Source organism: Plodia interpunctella, chromosome 6 (genome assembly GCF_027563975.2).
Source record: "Plodia interpunctella isolate USDA-ARS_2022_Savannah chromosome 6, ilPloInte3.2, whole genome shotgun sequence".
NCBI classification, from domain to species: Eukaryota; Metazoa; Arthropoda; class Insecta; order Lepidoptera; family Pyralidae; genus Plodia; species Plodia interpunctella.
The window spans coordinates 4,658,971-4,672,936 of NC_071299.1; the positions used below are offsets into that span (position 1 = coordinate 4,658,971).

At 33.3% G+C, this 13,966-nt stretch overlaps 1 protein-coding gene across 1 annotated transcript in view; it reads right to left on the reverse strand.

Annotated features, from left to right (window-relative positions):
* Positions 1-13,966, reverse strand: part of CaMKII (Calcium/calmodulin-dependent protein kinase II) — a 43,295-nt gene that overhangs the window by 9,894 nt on the left and 19,435 nt on the right. The gene's annotated exons all lie outside the window — the stretch shown is intronic.

Here is a 13,966-nt window from a genome sequence, read left to right on the forward strand (position 1 = left end):
TGCGAAATTTTTAAAACTTATGTTCTATATTAGATCTTGAGGTAATTGTCTGTATTTCATAATATACGTTGTTCATGTTTATATAAGATTTCATTAATTTCGTTGTCAAGACTCAATGCCAAAACTATCTTCGATCTTTATTTAAATAAAAAAAAATGAATATTTCATAATAAACTTCAGGTAACAGTGCTAACTACGAGTAGGTGTGCTAGTTTTATTTAAACAATCAGTGATTAGTGCGTACAAAATAGTTCTGCTTTTATTAATTTAAATTGAAATATACGAAAAGTACCTAGATATTTTGATCGATTGCCGCGTTCCCCTCTTGCATGAGTGTAAACTCAGTGGACGCTAGTCAATGCGGTGCGTTGAGCTCAGTATTGGCGCCATGTTTGAAACAACTTGTTTCTTCCAAAATCTTGGATTTTGATGAAATAAATTGAACGACAAGTAAATACAAAGAGGACGTTACAGAATTGTGGGAAATATCTTTAAACATTTGACATCATATTTTGAAACTTGGAACGAAAAACACAGATGAAGTTTTAAATTTGCAAAAAAGCGTAAAATTAAAGATTAGTATTATACAAATTGTAAGTATCGTGTTTCTCTTAGATGATTTAGAATTTTGAAAAAGTAAATGCAACCAAAAAACTACTAGTAAAATAAAAACATAATTTACACAATGATATAGCGACATAGTAGTAGCTCGTCGGGGCTATTCCATATAGAATTAGCATTTATATTGGTCGGCCGTGCACAGCAACCGTACGTCAACCCGTATCCGAGTCTGACAGACTAGATAGGATTCCTGGCGCTACATCGGTGGAACAAATTCGTGATATCTGTTTTAGCTATTTGAGAACTCATTGTACAGCCTTCCACCCGATTACCTCAAATTGAAATAAAAATAAATTTCCTACGATGGCTTTTGGCTATAAAATAAATTGGATACCCTGGCTGCTACGATGCCACGGACAAATATACACTCTACGTTAAACTTATAGCACTCTTCTGTCATCGTCGGGTGTTAAAATGAGTTTAATAAACTTATACACACTTAGACAGCCCATATCAGTAATTAGGAAGGATGACCGAACCCCAACATGATTTTCGAAGTAACATTTTCAATTACAATTTCCAACTAGGGATAACTAATTTATTGAATACCTCAAATATGAGTTGTATTTATTGATTCAGTTGCGTTAATTACTTGCCTGTATGGGTGAAATGGAATGGAAACCGACGAGAGCCCTACAAATGACGTCGACATAATTATATCTGTCCCCGGCCCTCATCGTAATCACGTGGCTTCCGCACGTTTCGGTAGGACAGAATAGGAAGCTTGATATGAAACATATTGAATACAGTATGATATTTTGTAGCTACCTATGTATGCTACATAACATATAAACCAAACTTACTTTCACTCTTTCAAGCAACTTTGACAATTTTTTTTTCATATAAATTGTAACGTAAGACTTGTGCTATAACGCTTTCGGTTTTCTTCTTACGGTTGAGATTTTCTGATTCTTTCTTCATACGTAGGTACGGTGTCTGTAATATAGTCTACAATAAATCGCTATCTAGCTTCTTATTGTATCTGTATTCGTTTTGAAATAATTGGCTATAAGTTTTACATTATGATGCCAGTGACTAATTAACTATTATAGTCTGTTCCGGGATTATTTATGGAATTCTTCTTCCATGGAACAATGTCGAGATACATTTGAGGCCTCCCTTGAGCGAGCTTCATTCCTAGAAAGACAGCTGGCTGAAGCAAAGGAGGATATCAAGTCGCTCCAGGCTGAGAAACAACTGGCTGCCTTTGTAAACACTTCGGCCCTATACAATGAGTTGGTGCCTGATCATGCTCAGTTTGTACAGTGTCAGGATGCAAATTTGTCTGTTAATAACAGTTTGGTTCCCACCATAGATCTCACTGCCACACCCATTTCAAATACCAAACGGAATTCTTTATCTAGCTCCAATAAAATTAAGAAATATGTTAAACTTAGTAAATTCATCAAAAAATCTGAAAATATTGTTAAAAAACAAAAGAATTCTGTAAAGGAAATTCCGATTAGACAACAAAAGTTAGATATAAAAGTCCAGTTACTGTCCTGTGAAGACACCATTAAAAGTAATAATAAATTTATTAAAGAATTACAAAATAAGATATGTTCTCTGCAGTCGGAGTTGCAGTCCATATCAAGTAAATATGAATTATCAAAAAAAGTGGTAGGTGAATTTACTCAAGCACTTAAAAAGCTAAATGAGGAAAAAAAAATGTGTAGTTGTAGTTCAGGCGAGGAAATCCAAAACATGGAGGCATTCTCCCCTGACAATGCTGCTTGTGCAGCGGCTACAGCCTTGACAAAGGTTGTGTTGCCCCTGGAGACTTTGCCCCCTTTACAGGTATCTCCGGGGACTTCACAACTGAATTCTTCGACAATCAACAGCACCACTAGTACTTTGGTTAGGTCAGGCTCTACTGACTGTGAGACCCAAAGAACTGTAATCTACTCTGATGAATTGGGTGCTAACCTGGGTCCCTTGCTTTCGAATTATACTACACAGAACACATGCAATATTTGTATGCCAGGATTACACATTTCACAAATAATGTCCAAGATAAAGAATGAGAAATTTGATCACAACACTACTCTTATAGTAGCCATAGGCAATAGTAAAAATGTCTCTCGTGGAGATTTATTAAACTGTAAAAATGTTCTGGCAGAAATTGAAAAATCGGGTGTTGGCCAAATAATTTTAGTTCTCTTCCCATATATTAAAAATTATTCTAACAACAAGTATATCCATACATTGAATACATGTTTATATAACCTCACTTGGGATTTAAAAAAGATTTATATTTTAGATTTAAATAAATATATTAATAACTGCTTTTACAACAATGGTACTGTGTACCTGCCCCATAGACATAAGTCGACTATTGCTAAACTTTTAGCATACAATATTTATAGACCCGTTATATCAAATATAACGAAGTCACCAGATATTAGTACTAGTACTAATAATTTAGTTTTAAACTAGGTAATAAGACAGAGGTGAAACCTTCTTTTATAAACCTTGTTCATCAAAATATACAGGGTTTCACCAGCAAATATAATGAAATTTGTTTATTCTTGGAACATAGAGAGGGTGATATTTTTTGTGTTACAGAACATTTTTTTTAAAATGAAATTAAATTAGCTTTTCCAAATAAATATATAGTAGGAAGTACATTCCTAAGACAAAGTTCTGAACACGGAGGGTCCTTAATTTTAATTAATAGAAATTATAAGCATAAAGAAAGGAAAGACATAGTACGGTTGTCAGTTGAATGCAAAATAGAACTTTCCTGTGTAGAGTTGGATAAATACATTATTATTTGTGCTTACAGACCTCCTACAGCCTGTTATGAAACTCTTTTAGATGTTTTAGAGGAAGCCCTCAGGCGAGTTACCTCCAGCAATAAGCACATAGTTTTATGTGGTGATTTTAATATAGACATTTTGATTTCATGTTCTGAAAGCAATGGCTTTAAAAATTTGCTCGATTCATTTAATTTAAAGCACACATTCTTTGAACCCACTAGGATAACCTCGACCTCAGCCAAATGTATAGATAATATTTTCTGTGATTGTACTGTTTCTGAAGGAAAGCTGTTCGCCTGTCTGGGGTCTGACCACCTGGGCCAACAAGTGTCACTTATTCGTAACGAAGAGTCTAACCTTATCTCCGCTCCTGTAATCCGTAGGCCGTTAACTAAGCACCGCAAAATGCGTTTTCGCGAAACCATAAATAAGAAATTGCCTGAATTAGATTTAACTAAAAATCCTAATGAACATTATAATAAGATTTTTAATACAGTGGAAACAGAATTCAAAAAAACTTTTCCTCTTAAGACCTTTAATAATAAAGTTAAACTTAAATTTTGCGATTGGGCTACAAATGGTATTTATATTAGCAGAAACAAGTTGTATGAACTTTATGGTCAAAAACAGTATAATTTTAATGCGGAATTTATATCATATGTTAAACGTTACTCTAAAACTTTTAAAAAGGTATGTTCAACAGCAAAATCTTTATATTTAACTTATAAAATAAAAAAATCTAATGACAAAATCAAAACAGCTTGGTCAATCATCAATAAAGAAACCGGCAAGTTTAACCCACGCGACAACAATATTTCTTTAAAAATTGGTGATAAAACCATTAATTCAAATGACGAAGTGGCCAACGAATTCAATAACTTCTTTGCCAATATTTCTAAAAATATTACGGGCTCCCTTTCGTCTTGTCCCAGTGCTGCAGATGATTTATTAAAAAGAAATGCCTCAGATCCTAAATCTACCTTCCGATTTAGACATATTTCTCCTGAAGAATTATTATCTGCTTACAAAGCACTCAACATGAAAAATACAGAGGATCTGTGGGGTATATCTGTCTCAGTGCTTAGCACTATTATTGATCTGATTGCTCCCCACTTAACTATTATATTCAATAATTGCATCTCAGATGGAGTTTTCCCTGACCTCATGAAAATCAGCAAAATTATACCTCTTTTCAAACAGGGCGCTAAAAACGATCCCACTAATTACAGACCCATTTCTATTCTACCTGCATTAAGTAAAATTTTTGAAAAGCTAATTTTAACTCAATTAGTTTCTTATTTTAACATAAACAAAATATTACACAATAGTCAATTCGGTTTCACTAAAGGTCGTTCCACTACTGATGCAGCAGCCACTCTAGTTGGAATTATCAATGATGCTTGGGAAGCCGGACAGGATGTTATAGATGTATTTTGTGACCTTTCAAAAGCTTTTGACTGTGTCGACCACAACATACTGAAAAATAAGCTATGGTGGTCTATGGTGTCACTGGAGCGGCCCTTGATGTACTATCTTCTTACTTAGACAATAGAACTCAGAAAGTAGAAATTAATAGAGCAGCCTCTAACAGCGCTCCTGTGCACATGGGCGTGCCTCAAGGCTCCATTATTGGTCCTTTTCTATTTCTAGTTTATATAAATGATCTTCCTTGTCTTGCCCAACAATTGTGTGATGTAATTTTATTTGCTGACGACACGTCACTACTGTTTAAAGTTGATAGAAAAAGTAGAAATTATAACAATGTAAGCAACATTATGTCACTTGTGCTTGAATGGTTTACAACTAATAACCTGGCTTTAAACACAGACAAGACCAAGTGTATTAAGTTCTCTCTTTCAAACGCACCCCAACTTGATATTCCTTTAGTAGTTAATGGTAAAGTATTAGAATGGGTACACAGTGCCAAGTTCTTGGGCATTACTGTGGATAGTAAGTTTAAGTGGGATAAACATATTGAAATCACGGCCAAAAAACTTAGTTCGGCAGCTTTTGCAGTGAGAAGGATCAGACAGTGTACAAACATCGAAACAGCTAGGCTCGTGTATTACAGCTACTTTCATAGCATAATGTCCTACGGATTATTGTTATGGGGTAATGCAGCTGACATAGGAAAAATTTTTGTTTTACAGAAACGAGCAATTCGTTTTATTTATGGGCTTAAGCCACGGGATTCCTTGCGAGAATTATTCAAATCGATAAATATTATGACTGTTGCATCTCAGTACATCTTCGACGTACTTATTTTTGTTAAATCTAACTTACACCTGTATAAAACATTGAGCGATGTTAACAGTGTAGTCACTCGTAATAGGCATAAACTTTGTATGAACAGATTCCGACTTAAAAAGGTTAGGCGGTCTTTCGTGGGTCAAAGTGTTAAATTGTTCAATAAACTCCCTGTAGAGGCTATTAACTTGCCAATGCCAAAATTTAAATCATATATTAAAAATGCTTTAATGGCTAATGCTTATTACACGATTAGCGACTATTTAAATGATAAAAAACCTTGGACCCTTCCTAAAACTTCCACCTCTCACACTTGATTTTAATTTTTTTTTTTATTATTATTTATATATTTTCTTGACATGTTTATTACATATATTTTGACATTTATTGTAAAACATATACGTGATTTGTGATCTCCAAGTGTCTGAAAGTAACATAGGTATCTATTATGTTAGATTATGGAGATCGAGTATGTCATGCACATTCAAATGGTCAAACCGGTAGCGGCATCGTGGATCGGGTCGGGAGGTTCCCTCTATTGTGGTTGAGCTTCGCGATGGCTGACTCACGCGTCAACTCGTGAACGGGTGCTGCCGGGGGAACTGGTCAGCTCGATCTTTTATTAAAAGTTTTTTTTTTTGTTTGGTTAATTATACATATATATATATAAGTATATATATATTTTCCTTTCATCAGCACTTGATCACAATCATAATATGTTTCAGTATACCTTTTGACCATGTACTTTATTATGTACTTAATGTTATATTACTGATAAAAAATTATACATAAATTTATATATAAAAAATGGTAAGCCCTTCTGGCATAATAGGGACCAACACTGTTTGAATGAGTTTCTTTCGGCATTTCTTCTCAGCAGTGGTCGTTCCGAAATGCTAGTAGTTTGTAGCTTTGGTAAACATCATTTAATTTAGATTATGACGTGAAAAAGTGCCTGTGAAGGCCTAATTTCTGAATAAATGATTTGATTTTGATTTTGATTTTGATTTTGAATTATATTGCAAAGTCATGTCTGAGAGGATTTGAAAACTACATATCAATTTGTATATATTCTGCTATTTTGATGGAGTTCTTTATTTAATTAGTCCTCATATCGCGAACATTAATACAATATCTATTTTTTAATTTCATATGAGACAACCATATCTCCAACGTCTCTAAAAGCAGAAAGAACAAGTCACTGATATATGTTAATCTGTGATCGACGAGTAACGTCGTAGTTGATCCTTGAGCAGCCTGCTAGGAGTAGCATGAGCATTTAGTGGATAAAGTTTAGAACCTGGACCTTGGTGCAACTTGAGATAACTAAGTTTAAGTTCTCGTGTAAATTTTGAATTATAATTATTATCTTTCTCTCTGCTTTACCTTGCACATCAATCCTACTTAAATATCTTGGTTTTGTATGATCTGTATCTTCATCAACTATCGCTAGAACAGTCCATGATGCAATTTTGTATCAATAATCTCACAAGTAATCGATATTATATGTGAATAAAATACATGATTTATTTCTACTGCATGTACTCGTAGTATACCCGATATTCTACTCAATACTGCTGATATCTATATTAATGGAAATATTGAATTTATAAATTGTAGTGGCTGCATGACATCGGACACGTCCTCTCAAGTTACACACAATCTCCTTAGCCCTAGTTAACTGCGATGCATTCAATAACTTCTTATAGTATACCTTGACGACTTGACTGTTACTCTTTAACCTAAGATTTATTATTGAGTTTAGGTATGCTATTTCTGTTTTTTAATGTAAAAGAATTTTTTTTTTCAATTTTTATTTACTTTTGAAAATGTTAGAAGATCCTTTAACAAATCATACATATACACAGAATGAAAGACAAAGAAAAAATGTGGGAGTAGCGTATGTAATGTTTCAGGCGAGTCGGGCTTTAGCCATTCCAACAGATTTGTGCTTGAATAATTCATCTGCTGTTTCGATCTGCTGCTCTCTCTGTAGCGGATTTTGAACCTTTTCAAAATACGCGAAAATCGGTATACAATTAGATAAAAATAGTGATTACAATTATGGTTGTGTGATTGAGTGTAATAAGTTTAAATATTTTTATAATGAACGAGTTATTTTTAAATCATGAATATTTTTGCTACGTTACTTTCAGTTCATTGCAAATTTTTAATTTGAAAATTGTGTAATGAAAGGTTTAAGCATATGACTTAAACTTTTTTGCATTAGTACTAGTTATTACTAGTACTAATGCAAAAAAGTTTATATTCAAAAGTTGATATCATATTTGATATCAATTCATTATACATATTGTATATTATATATAGTGTTCCAGTATAGTATTAGATAAAAGGAACTATCCAGGTAAATTAGATAACATCAAAGAAACTTTCACAAGTTTCTATACTTGAAATTTTACTCTTATTACAAAAATAGCTATTTTTGCTTTCCAAGTATACTATATGGAATTAAAAAAGTTACTACATAAAACACTGACAGCTGTGGAGCTTAACCAAAAAAGAAATACAATATTCGCTTTTGTCCTCTATCTTGTAACATTGAATGTTATTTCAGAATCAGAAGGCAAATAGTTGACGGCGACGACCTGTCTATTACATTTGTGACCTTGTAAAGCTTCTGTATTTTCCTCGGGACGCGCTTTCTTTTTCTTTCAAAGTAAATAGGGAGGGTCGTGATTAAATTCGCAGTGGCGGCCGTGCGTGCCTTATCTCTCGACGTAGAGGTTTACCTCTAGTGTTATGCCTACCCGTTTTGCTTATATTAACATACATCTGTATTTTTATTATAAAATCAATCATTCTAGGTTACATTTTCATCTTACGTAGCCATGTTGTACCTACTATAATTTCAATACATAAATACAAATAATAAAACCTGCCAAGAGCAAGTCAGACTTGCCCACCAAGGGTTCCGTAGCATATATTTAGTTACCACAAACCAACATGGACATGGACACGCATATTATTTTTTCATCCCTCAGTTACATTTTTACCGGTTTTTTATTTATAATTTTATTTTTTAATTTTATTTATAACCTAAATCCAAATCTTTCAAAAAGGTATCTAGGTAAAGTAATCCTAGCAGATGAAAACATTTAAAGTTCATAGCACTCCGAATTGCAAGTACGAGAGCAGACGGCGTGACGCCAGTTATCACCACCCCGTCCTTGTGTCGCCCGCCGCATATTGATGGCCACTAAAATATACTAACGTCCATCTTGTGAACGGCTCTCATAAAATTTATCCTCGCTAATTTATTAAATGCTTGCTCAAAGTTAATACTTTGTTAAAAATTAAATTTTTAATATAATTCTTTTCCTGCTGGATAATTGGAGGATTGGCAGGATTCAATGAGGGACTTTTGGATTAAGTTCTAGTTAGGCAGTAGTTAACTTTGGGTAATTTTAAATTTCACTGTTTTCTTCGTTTAAAAATAATTGTGGAATAAAACGTGCTATGCCATGCCATATTTTATTTGATCGAGATCAAATAAATGCGAAATAGCGACAAAGGTTCACAGAAAACATTTACGCTCAAAAGCTTTCGCATTTGCATTTTCAAAGCTATTCAATTTGTTCATTGTCATTTTTTTCCCGATACATTAGCGTGCAATTTAAATTAAATAATAGGTAACCCATTTCACTGGAATATCGCTCTGCTAAAAGCTAATTTAAATTCTTAATGTTGATGATACACTAAGGTGTATTCGTGGCGCTTGTCCTACAGGGATAGCAATACCTAGAAACTGAATATTTCAGCCTGTACAGAAAAGGTATAGGTAACGTTAAATGCAAAGCGGTTATACGAACATGGAAAGGTTTTCTTGGAAACAAGTTCATGTATCTTCATTTACTAAACGTTAGATTTTTCTGTGAAAGCAATTATGAATATGTAATGATGTGAATTGACATGATTATATTATTATTATTAAAGCGAATATGCTGCAATTAGCCAACAACGCTGTATGACAACGCTATGATGATCCATAGGTCAATTCAATCTTCGTCTTCTTTTCAGTTTTCCTTTTGGGTCATCCCAATCTTCGACCATCTATATATTATTCCTATATTATATTATATTAGATCTAAATCTTATTCCTTCTATTAACTTGTCTTAATCCATCGACGACCGGACATAATACATAAACTATTGTTATCCGATAGCCGGCATCAGACGGAAGGAAAGGTTTAAATGTTGTCAGTTTACAAAATGCATGAATACACTTACAGGTTCCATTTTATTCAAAAAAGGGTAATTTATGAAAAATCCGCTGGTACCATAATCATTAGCTTCAACAGAAAATTCCATCAGTAAACAAAGATTGCAAAGATTGGGCGATAAATACTTGTCTATCTACTTTGTTGATGGCTGGACCTTATCTTATAATAAGTTCCTCTGCCGGGGGCTACAGTACGTAGTGGCTCCGCGGGGCGCTTGGTCGATAAAAGTTATTTAATAACAAGAAACACTCCGCTCTTGCGATCAAACCGTGTCGGCGTGATCAGACTTGCTATTACAATCCTCACTAGTATTCACGCTACGCTCGTATAATTTAAGTACTGGATGTTTCATAAGTGGTCCCCAGCAGTTTCTTTGTGAAATTTCCTTTTGCGTTTATTGACGGCTACTTAACGTTAGATGACTAAAGATTGCCACTTTTCTACTGCTATACTTCGAATAAATACCCTTGGAAATCACATGATGTCCATCGACTGTCAGAACATCGAGTTAAGCAAAGAGGGTCCAGTAGATGAAATAGTACCATTATATAGGTATATTTATGTACTTGTTATATAAATTAACCTATATAATGGTACTGATAAATTTTGTTAAGATTAATTTTAAATTGAATTCTGTTAATATTAATTTGAAATGGTTTTCTTTAAACAAGACATAATAACAGTGATTAAGGTTAACACTATGAGTAATTTTATAGCGGTCTGTGGGCAACGTTTATTGTAGTGCTTAGTGAGATGTAATTAGCAGGCATTGTTGCTACTGGTTGTCTGGAATAAACTTGGTTTATTTATGTCATAATGTTTTAACAAGTTGAATGTATCTTAAGGAGCTCGTTGGTATTTCAGTAATTAACTTAAATAACAGCAAAAAATATATGTAATGAACGGAGTTATAACTGTCAACCTTTTAGGTGCCCTGAAGTACCTACTGGATTTCGTTGGTAGTCGAGTAAAAGGGTTTAGAATTGTCGAACGCACCCAATCCCGAAGTCAAGATGTTTATACTTTTTCTGAGGGAACTGTCGAAAATAGGAAAGGTATGCACGTAATAGCAATCATTTTATAGGCGGCTCTACTACCCGTGCAATGATATGAAGAGGAACTAGACCCTACTCCAATAAATCCATTGCTCCGAAAAAGCGTACGAAAAAGGTACATTTGATGTGACAATGTCTCATCATAATGTTGGCTTCGACATTGGTTAAAAAATGTCATTGCCATTACATTAATGTTTTTCCCCTGTCCCACGATTTGGGAGAATTTAATAGTTGGGTACTTAGATTATTTCAATATCAGTAGGTATTTATAGTTGAAGATAATATTAAGTTATGTACAAAGGTAGGCTTGGATAATTAAAACATGAAACAGGTTGGTGGTAATTATTACTTAAATGTCGCTGAAAGTATTTTCAACCCCAGTGATAATACCTTGTACCTATAAAGTATTTATGTAAATATAGTGTTCTGATTCGTATATTAATTATTGTTGAATTTCAATTACATTTCCAGGTGTTAAAAATATACCCAGAATAGAATATATCGGTAAATCCTTTCTTACTAAAGTGTGACATCTAAAATTTACGATATCTTGTTTCCTTTCAATAATCATCTGCATGATGCTTACAATGCCTCGTCGTTTATTAAATTGTTCAATAACTTAATTAAAACTGAACGATCCGGATATGATAAGACCGAAGATCTTTGAGTTTAATTTTCTATGACATCCGGGTGACGTATTTTTATTAAACCTTTTTACATTTTTTCGATGACGACGACGGCGGTATATAAAAAGATAAATACGTATGTACCAAGCCTATGTCTATAATAATTTCGATTTTAGTCCGCATTTAGAACATATTAGCTTCATGTTATTTATTGATTTTTTGTTGGTTTTTATAATTAACAATATACTTATAAGGTAATGTAATAAATAATATGATAAGGCATAATTTTCCGAGAAATATACAATCTAACCACGTTGGTAAGTAAGACCTCTTATACCTAGATTGTCGCACTACGGTTGTGTTTGGGCCACGTTCAAGATAAATTAGATTCCAAGACTTCACACGCATACAATCCCGGCCATACCTAACTATGCCGAATTTCGATGGCAGACGGAAAAATTTATATGGAAAAATTTTTCTTATTTTGATACCAACATATAAAAAACTTTATTTAGACAACATTGTACTTAAGTACTTGAAAGTTCTCTAGTAAATCGTTAAAGGCTAATTTATGAAATACAAATAAATGTTAGATATAAAAAGTAAGTAATATGTGCTCTTTATGAACGTGATTTGTATAACGCCTAAACCGTTTTTGATTCTGCGCCAAAAGGCTGGCCTGGCGTTGGCGCCTTACAAGTATTTTAAAAATTAAAAGAAAAAATAAACGTCCCACATTAGGAAGCAACAAAAAATAAAAAGGAATTTAAAACGGAACATAAATTAACTGCGATACCTTACTTATTACGGGATTGGCCTTGTGTGGAATTAATTTTCATATAATTACATTCCTAATAATTATATTCCGTATTACGTGTTCGATTTTGACGATAGACTTTTGTTATGTTTGCACTAAATTTAATTACAACGTATTGAATATAAAAATAAATTAATGTCATCGTGTTGAAGCATGTATATTTTCTTTATGGTTGTTACGCAACGGTTTTGAAACATATTGATTTTTGTGTAATGATAGAATAACTTTTGTAACGATAAAGTGAAATTTTCTGTTTTGTTTGGGAACAGATGGAAAAGCTAAGTCGTCTGTTTTGAATCTGATTAAATGATTGCTATCTTACATCTGATTTCAAGGTAATTCTTAAGCACTCCATTTTGATTCTGATTTTACATATTAAACACGTTACAAAGTAAATCATAATCTGTTTAATAGTAATAATTAAGTGAAATATGTTATCAGGAAGTGTTCACGGAAAGGCCGATACGCTGATGGAACGTAACTGTTTTAATTAAGTTATGCGGCACTTACACCCTTCGTGACAGCTCAACTAAACTTAGTAGTTTTGCTGAAAATTAAGGTTTGACATAGTCTATTTTTATTACTACAAAAATAGAAGGATAAGTTTATGGCGACATGTAATTTATGTCATGTGACAAAGTAGAGGCGGGGCTGGCTTGGCTAGACTGGACGCATCGACATGATTATATGTCCCGGGGCCATATTTATAATTTCCATTATATTGTAAGTAATAACTACAACACGAAAAATTACAAAGACTGGATGATATCACTGAGTTTTAGGCAAACTAAATATGGATTAGGACCTCATCTTTTCTAGCCTGATGAATTTTCATAATGATGTATTGTGAAAGGTGAGCATAATGGCTTCATTTCTATATTGAATTCATATAAGGTATTGTATATTTTAGATAATCATATTTGGTGGCAGAAGATTTATATGTTCATTTCAATAAATGGAAGCGACAACCCATGCAAATCAGTGCGGCGCCTATCCATCCAACGTTTATAAAATTAGCTTTCTAAAAGCTTGAAGCTCAATCTGTGTGATTTGTCATAATATATTTATTTATTTAAGTAGATATACAACGTAGATTCTTACTTGAACAATATTTTTAAAGAACGTTTATGGTCACTTGAAGATAAAATCAATAATGTTTCTCTGTCCGTGCGCTATCTGCAATCGCTAAAAGGAAAATATTTGTAGCAATTAAAAGTAGATATAAGAGAAAACTTCTCGCTGTTCGATAACAAACAGTAACTGTAGTAAAATGCAAGCAGTGCAAACTTCACCATAAAATAACAAGTGAATAGAATTATTACGTGGCTTCCACATTTGTCGACATCAATATGTAAGGATCCCAGCAGTGGGCAAATGATGACGATACGCCTAAAATTTCAGTGTTTCATTGATTTTCTAGACAGAATACATATAACTCGTCATCCTATTGCATAACTGCTATCAGTGTTTTGTTTAATGTTTCATACATTTTGGAAATCATTATTTTAATGAAACACTTGTTGTAGGTAGTAGTGAAATCAAAGTAGCAGGCTGCATTTCTGTCTTTTCAATTTCTTTTTGGTAGTGCAGGATCGAAGAA